Source organism: Schistocerca nitens, chromosome 4 (assembly GCF_023898315.1).
Source record: "Schistocerca nitens isolate TAMUIC-IGC-003100 chromosome 4, iqSchNite1.1, whole genome shotgun sequence".
NCBI lineage: Eukaryota > Metazoa > Arthropoda > Insecta > Orthoptera > Acrididae > Schistocerca > Schistocerca nitens.
Window position 1 is genome coordinate 914,103,152 of NC_064617.1, and position 9,155 is coordinate 914,112,306.

Genomic DNA, 9,155 nt, shown 5'->3' on the forward strand with positions numbered 1-9,155 from the left:
CTGAAAGAGTGATCACTTCTGTCTCTACGCTGTTCATTTTTGGAACGCAGCCTACGACCAGCTTAGAGACAGACGTGATGACACTTTCTGCAGTACCTGACCATCATTTTCCAAGACAATGCTCAAGCACGTACGGTGCAAGCTATTACTGTTTTGTTTGACTGATAGGTCTGCTAAGTGCTATACCACCTACTGCACTCCCCTGACTTAAGCCCTCGTGAGTTCAACTCGATTTCTAAACTGAAGCAAACACTTCACGGCATTCACTTCAGAACAGCTACAAATTCGTCGGACAATAGACCGCGCCGCTCGAACTGTCAACACAATGGCACTGCTAAGAGTATCCTGGGACTTCCACATCGCTGGCAACGGGTTATACACAATGCTGGTGACTACTTTGGTCAGTAGAATTTTGAAACACGTATCTATTTTGTACGAGCTGTAAATAAATAGTTGCCACTATTAAAGTCCCAATCCTCGTATATAAATGACCTAGTGGATAATTTACGAAGTTCCGTTCGGAAGCTTGCGGACTATGGTGTTCTCTGTAGGAAGACTGGCACACCAGAAGACAACAGTGAAACGTAGGAGACTGGTATAACTCATGTTTAAGAGTAAAGTCTTCACTGCTCACCCACTGCTCACCCACTATCATTTAATTAGATAGGTATTTTGACTACTGCTTCACAGTATATTTATTTCCTCATGTAGTCTGTCGTAACTAACCCATTACAGTGCTAATGGAACTAAACAGCTACAATCATTACTCCAAATTAATGTTTTCTTCGGCACAAGAAGGGGTGCACAATGCTGCCATCACAGTTTTTGATCAATTATCCAAAGATATAAAATGTCTGGGAAACAGGAACTTTAAATCTGAAAACTGAAAAACTTTGTTCTTGAAATTCCTTCTATTCCACAGAAGAATCTCTGTTTTGGTAACGTGTGAAACGTAATGGAGAGAAATTATTAAATCACATCTGTATTTAAAATATATAAAAATAAAACACAGAAATAAAGAGCTGCTTAAGGAACAAGCCGAAAAAGCAGGTTTACAAATCCATTTTCAGAAAACCAAGTTTATGACAAATATTAAGGCAGTCCCAAACATAACGAACACTAAACAGGGAAAAATTGAGAGGACTGATTGGTTCGGGTATCCAGGAGAGGTAACTGAACAAGACATTTCGGAGAAGGAAGCCCTTAAAGCAGGAGCTAGTAAGCTGAGGACAGTATACTACCTTACTAAGAACATATACAGTAATAAGAAATCGACATCCAACAATGTTAAAGTAACAGACTGCTCTACCGCAATTCGCCCAGAAGCACTTTATGTAGCAGATGGCTTAACTTTGCACACAAGGGCGTGCGGTGGCGCGGTTTAGGCGCCACGCCTCAGGCGGTAATGGAAGCAATGGAAGTTTCAGAAAGAAAAATGCTAAGGAAAATTTTGAGAACAGTTAAAGAGCAAAAATTGTACAGAAGACGCCATATTAATGAACGTAATATAAATATTGAAAAAAATTACATACATGACTACGAAAAGAAGAATGGCTTTCTACGGCACACCCAAAGGTTGGATCCCGACACTGTGACAAAAAGGCTGTTTACTTCGCTAAATAAATCTTGGGCAGGTGCAAATAGGATTCACGCACTGAGGGTTCCGTACAAACTTAATTATGTGTATAGACAGTTCATCCATTCCGGAAATCGAGTATATCGACGATTTTTGACTGTTATTGACATTGATATTGGTAAGATGACGGCCTCACTTATCCCGAGACTTTCGAGAATGTTTTTATTTCAAGTTTGAATTCGGACATCAAATGACGAACGAAATGATGTTCTTCCGTATGATGTAATTATAAATTAACATTGATTTATTTTGTACGGTACCTTCTTGTTAATGATTCTACATCAAGGGGAAGTATCCTACAGGTCCTAGTGAGCGAGTTTGCCAATATCGAATTACGTGACACAAATCGGTCTATCTTTTGGTTTTATTGACTTAGAAGCTTATGTTTTTTATACAGCCAAGTGAGAACAGATCTTAGTATATGACATAAATTTCATCTTGATACGTCTACCCCTTCCTGAGAAAAAGCTGTGTTAACAAACAGACAGAAAGAGAGTCTGATAACATTTTTTTCCTTGTTATGTAATTACAAACACACAATTTCGGAATTTTTCCTTTACTTGTATACTGAATCGTTGCTTCTGCGCAAATTTCATGAATGAACTGGAGGTAACCTATAGGCTTTGATAACTGAATATGGGAGTATCAAAATATGTGACATTAATGGCGTATCTTTTGATTGCATTGACTTAGATGTTTCACTGTTTTTCATCGCCAGGAATCTTAGACCTTAATATGGGACATAAATTTCAACTTGATACGTCAACCCGTTATTGAGAAAGGGGCTTTTAACATTCGGACAGACAGAGGGTCAGATGGACAACAAAGTGATCCTGTTAAGCTTGGTTCAAATGGCTCTGAGCACTATGGGACTTAACATCTGAGGTCATCAGTCCCCTAGACTTAGAACTACTTAAACCTAACTAACCTAAGGACATCACACATCCATGCCCGAGGCAGGATTCAAATCTGCGACCGTAGCAGCAGCGCGGTTCCGGACTGAAGCGCCTAGAACCGCTCGGCCACAAAGGCTGGCGATCCTGTAAGCATTCCTTTTTTACCGACTGAGGTACGGAATCTGAAAAATGGATAACACATGGCACAATGAAGTTGAAACGGACATGAATGAACTCTAAATTACTACACAAAAATTGAGGAACGACTGCCACCCAGAAAGAAATTACAGGACTCCAAAGTTTTCGATGAAAAACCAAACAAGGAGACGGAAGCCACTTGTATAGAAGAAAAAAGAAAGAAACGTCGAGAAATGCTGCGGGAAATGCGGAACAAAAAGAAAGGAAAACAGTTGGAATACAAGTAAAAGAAGAACAAAAAAATAAAATGAAAACACTTTTCAATGATCGGCATGTAGCCATACTTACATATAAATGATTTCTATGTAAAATGATTCGCTCTTCGTCATTACAATTAATCGTACAAACGACCTATGGAACATGTAGCTCACTAACTGCTGCAATTGCGCGATAATACGTTCCAAGAAGAACTGGCCAATTATCGTTTCCACCCACATTCAACTCGTGAAAATCTCGTTGCGTGAAAAACAAAATAGAACTCAAACAGAAGATCACTGGCAGCTATTCCTCGCAACGCACCATTAGAAAGCGGCACAGAAACAGTAGAAAATAAAAGGACTACACTCCACTAAACAGCATAAGGTGGCTTGCGCTATATAGAATCAAATGTAAAATCAGATGTAGATGAGAACAAAGAATGAAATTCTACAAGCCAATGGTAGCAAAGAGGATCAAGGAATTAAAATATCAGGAACCAAATTCACGGAAAGTACATGAAGTGAAACAGTTAGGGTGGGCAGAATCCAAGAATGTACACTGTGGCCATTAAAATTGCTACACCACTAAGATGACGTGCTACAGACGCGAAATTTAATCGACAGGAAGAAGATGCTGTGATATGCAAATGATTAGCTTTTCAGATGATTCACACAAGGTTGGCACCGGTGGCGACACCGACAACGTGCTGACATGAGGAAAGTTTCCAACCGATTTCTCATACACAAACAGAAGTTGACCAGCGTTGACTGGTGAAACGTTGTTGTGATGCCTCGTGTAAGGAGGAGAAATGCGTACTCTCACGTTTCCGCATTTGATAAACGTCGGATTCTAGCCTATCGAGATTGCGGTTTATAGTATCGCGCCATTGCTACTCGCGTTGGTCGAGATCCAATGACTGTTAGCAGAATATGGAATCGGTGGGTTCAGGAGCGTAATACGGAACGCCGTGCTGGATTCCAACGGCCTCGTATCACTAGCAGTCGAGATGACAGGCATCTTACTCGCATGGCTGTAACGGATCGTGCAGCCACGTCTCGATCCCTGAGTCAACAGATGGGGACGTTTGCAAGGCAACAACTATCTTCAAGAACAGTTCGGCGACGTTTGCAGCAGCATGGACTATCAGCTCGGAGACCATGGCTGCGGTTACCCTAGTATCTGCATCACAGACAGGAGCGCCTGCGATGGTATACTCAACGACGAACCTGGGTGTACGAATGGCAAAACGTCATTTTTTTGGGATGAACCCAGGTTCTGTTTACAGCATCATGATGGTAGCATCCGTGTTTGGCGACATCGCGGTGAACGCGCATTGGAAGCGTGTATTCGTCATCGCCATACTGGCTTAGCACCCGGCGTGATGGTATTGGGTGCCATTGGTTACACGTCTCTGTCACCACTAGTTCGCATTGACGGCACTTTGAACATTGGACGTTGCATTTTAGATGTGTTACGACCCGTGGCTCTACCCTTCATTCGATCCCTTCGAAACCCTACATTTCAGGAGGATAATGCAGGACCGCATGTTGCAGGTCCTGTACGGGCCTTTCTGGATGCAGAAAATGTTCGACTGCTGCCCTGGCCATCACATTCTCCATATCTCTCACGAACTGAAAACGTCTGGTCAATGGTGGCCGAGCAACTGGCTCGTAACAATACGCCAGTCACTACTGTTGATGAACTGTGGTATCGTGTTGAAGTTGCATGGGAAGCTGTACCTGTACACGCCATCCAAGCTCTGTTTGACTCAATGCCCAGGCGTATCAAGGCCGTTATTACGGCCAGAGATGGTTGTTCCGGGTACTGATTTCTCAGGATCTACGCAAACAAATTGCGTGAAAATGTAATCAGATCTCAGTTCTAGTGTAATATATTTGTCCAATGAATACCCGTTTATCATCTGTATTTCTTCTTGGTATAGCAATTTTAATGGCCAGTAGTGTAATAAGTGTTTCTACTCATTGAACAAACTTAAGAGTTTTCGGAGCATATCCAGAGCGTTCACGTTAAGACTTAAAACACTATAATCACTGTTGATCGTAATGGATCAAAAAAGCAGATAAAAATTCACTTGGCGCTTTCCTAAGACACAATCTCCACTCATTCAAAATTCGTAATATACGTGTAGACCAGATGTGGCTTAAATTCAAAGAAATATTATCGGCAGCAATTGAGAGATTTATACTAAATAAATTAATAAACGACGGAGCTGATCCTCCTTGGTACACAATACGTGTTAGAACACTATTGGAGAAACAACGAAACAAACATGGCAAATTTAAACAGACGCAAAATCTCCAAGATTGGCGACCTTTTACAGAAGTTCGTAATTAAGTGCGGACTTCAATGCAAGATGCTTTTAACAGTTTCCACAATGAAATTTTATCTCGAAATCTAGCAGAAAATCCAAAGAGATTCTGGACGTATGTGAAGTATGTTACGGGCAAGAAACAGTCAGTGCCTTGTATGCGCGATAGCAATGGAGATACTATCTAAGACAGTGCTGCCAAAGCAGAGTTACTAAACACAGCCTTCCGAAATGCCTTCACAAAAGAAGACGAAATAAATATTCCAGTATTCGAATCGAGAACAGCTGCCAACATGAGCAACGTAGAAGTAAATATCCTCGGAGTAGTGAAGCAACTTAAATCACTTAATAAAAGCAAGTCTTCTCGTCCAGAATGTATACCAATTAGGTTCCTTTCGGAGTATGCTGATGCATTAGCTCCATACTTGACAATCATATACAACCGTTCGCTCGACGAAAGATCCGTACCCAAAGACTGGAAAATTGCACAGGTCACACCAATATTCAAGAAAGGTAGTATGAGTAATCCAATAAAATACAGGCCCATATCGTTAACGTCGATATGCAGCAGGAGTTTAGAACATATATTGTGTTCGAACATTATGAATTACCTCGAAGAAAATTGTCTATCGACACGCAGTCAACATGGGTTTAGAAGACATCGTTCCTGTGAAACACAACTATCTCTTCATTCACTTGATGTGTTGAGTGCTATTGATAAGGGATTTCAGATCGATTCCTTATTGCTGGATTTCCGGAAGGCTTTTGACACTATACCACACAAGCGGCTCGTAGTGAAATTGCGTGCTTATGGAATATCGTCTCAATTAGGTGACGGGATTTCTGATTTCCTGTCAGAGAGGTCACAGTTAGCAGTAACTGACGGAAAGTCATCGAGTAAAACTGATGTGATTTCTGGCGTTCCCCAAGGTAGTGTTGCTGTTCCTTATCTATACGAACGATTTGGGAGACAATCTGAGCAGCCCTCTTCGGTTGTTTGCAGATGACGCTCTCGTTTATCGATTAATAAAGTCATCAGAAAATCAAAACGAACTGTAAAACGATTTAGAAAAGATGTCTGAATGGTGCAAAAAGAGGCAGTTGACCCTAAATAACGAAAACTGTGAGATCATCTGCATGAGTGCTAAAAGCAACTCGTTAAACTTCGGTTACACGATAAATCAGTCTAATCTAAAACCCGTAAATTCGGCTAAATATCTAGGTATTACAATTACGAACAACTTAAATTGGAAGGAAAACATAGAAAATGTTGTGGGGAAGGCTAACCAAAGACTGCGTTTTATTGGCAGGACACTAAGAAAATGTAACAAATCTACTAAGGAGACTGCCTACACTACGCTTGTCCGTCCTATTTTAGAATACTGCTGCGCGGTGTGGGATCCTTACCAGTTAGGGCTGATGGAGTACATCGAAAAAGTTCAAAGGAAGGCAGCACGTTTTGTATTATCGCGAAATATGGGAGGGAGTGACACAGAAATGATACAGGATTAGGGCTGGACATCATTAAAAGAAAGGCGTTTCTCGTTGCGACGGAATCTTCTCACGAAATTCCAATCATCAACTTTCTCCTCTGAATGCGAAAATATTTTGTTGACACCGACCTACATAGGGAGGAACGATCACCACGATAAAATAAGGGAAATTAGAGTTCGTACGGAAAGATATAGGTGTTCGTTCTTTCCGCGCGCTATACGAGATTGGAATAATAGAGAATTGTCAAGGTGGTTCGATGAACTATCTGCCAGGCACTTAAATGTGAATTGCAGAGTATCCATGTAGATGTAGATGTAAGAGGGCAGTTCAATAAGTAATGCAACACATTTTTTTTCTGAAACAGGGGTTGTTTTATTCAGCATTGAAATACACCAGGTTATTCCCCAATCTTTTAGCTACACAACACTATTTTTCAACGTAATCTCCATTCAATGCTACGGCCTTACGCCACCTTGAAATGAGGGCCTGTATGCCTGCACGGTACCATTCCCCTGGTCGATGTCGGAGCCAACGTCGTACTGCATCAATAACTTCTTCATCATCCGCGTAGTGCGTCCCACGGATTGCGTCCTTCATTGGGCCAAACATATGGAAATCCGACGGTGCGAGATCGGGGCTGTAGGGTGCATGAGGAAGAACAGTCCACTGAAGTTTTGTGAGCTCCTCTCGGGTGCGAAGACTTGTGTGAGGTCTTGCGTTGTCATGAAGAAGGAGAAGTTCGTTCTGATTTTTGTGCCTACGAACACGCTGAAGTCGTTTCTTCAATTTCTGAAGAGTAGCACAATACACTTCAGAGTTGATCGTTTGACCATGGGGAAGGACATCGAACAGAATAACCCCTTCAGTGTCCCAGAAGACTGTAACCATGACTTTACCGGCTGAGGGTATGGCTTTAAACTTTTTCTTGGTAGGGGAGTGGGTGTGGCGCCACTTCATTGATTGCCGTTTTGTTTCAGGTTCGAAGTGATGAACCCATGTTTCATCGCCTGTAACAATCTTTGACAGTAAATTGTCACCCTCAGCCACATGACGAGCAAGCAATTCCGCACAGATGGTTCTCCTTTGCTCTTTATGGTGTTCGGTTAGACAACGAGGGACCCAGCGGGAACAAACCTTTGAATATCCCAACTGGTGAACAATTGTGACAGCACTACCAACAGAGATGTCAAGTTGAGCACTGAGTTGTTTGATGGTGATCCGTCGATCATCTCGAACGAGTGTGTTCGCACGCTCCGCCATTGCAGGAGTCACAGCTGTGCACGGCCGGCCCGCACGCGGGAGATGAGACAGTCTTGCTTGACCTTGCGGCGATGATGACACACGCTTTGCCCAACGACTCACCGTGCTTTTGTCCACTGTCAGATCACCGTAGATATTCTGCAAGCGCCTATGAATATCTGAGATGCCCTGGTTTTCCGCCAAAAGAAACTCGATCACTGCCCATTGTTTGCAACGCACATCCGTTACAGACGCCATTTTAACAGCTCCGTACAGGGCTGCCACCTGTCGGAAGTCAATGAAACTATACGAGACGAAGCGGGAATGTTTGAAAATATTCCACAAGAAATTTCCAGTTTTTTCAACCAAAATTGGCCGAGAAAAAAATGTGTTGCATTACTTATTGAACTGCCCTCGTAGATGTCGGACGTGGTGTATGGGAAAGTGAAAACAGAAGTAGTACCTAACTTTTGAGACGAAAGTCCTCAGCATAATTAACACGCCGGATTCGCTGCGTAGAGTTCTCATCGGTGCACAGCTAGAGTATTGGTATCTGCAACCCAACACTGTAGAGATGGCCTATCTAGTATAGACTGGGATGTCTATGGATTCATTACAGGTGGTACAGAGAAGCCGTCGTGTGAATTACTTTTGAACACATTATCCGTAAACTGTCTTGAGCAGCTAAATCGAATCTCTTCCACAACGTAAAGTCCCGAGCGACTGAAAAAAAGCACAGGTGACGCCTGTATATAAGAAGGGTAGAAGGACGGATCCTCAAAATTACAGACCAATATCCTTAACATCGGTTTGTTGCAGGATTCTCGAACATATTCTCAGTTCGAATATAATGAATTTCCTTGAGACAGAGAAGTTGCTGTCAGTGCATCAGCACGGCTTTACAAAGCATCGCTCCTGCGAAACGCTACTCGCCCTTTTTTCACATGATATCTTGCGAACCATGGATGAAGGGTATCAGACGGATGCCATATTCCTAGACTTCCGGAAAGCGTTTGACCCGGTGCCCCACTGCAGACTCCTAACTAAGGTACGAACATATGGTATTGGTTCCCAAATATGTGAGTGGCTCGAAGACTCCTCGATGGTGAGTGTTCATCGGAGGTGAGGGTATCATCTGGAGTGCCCCAGGGAAGTGTGGTAGTTC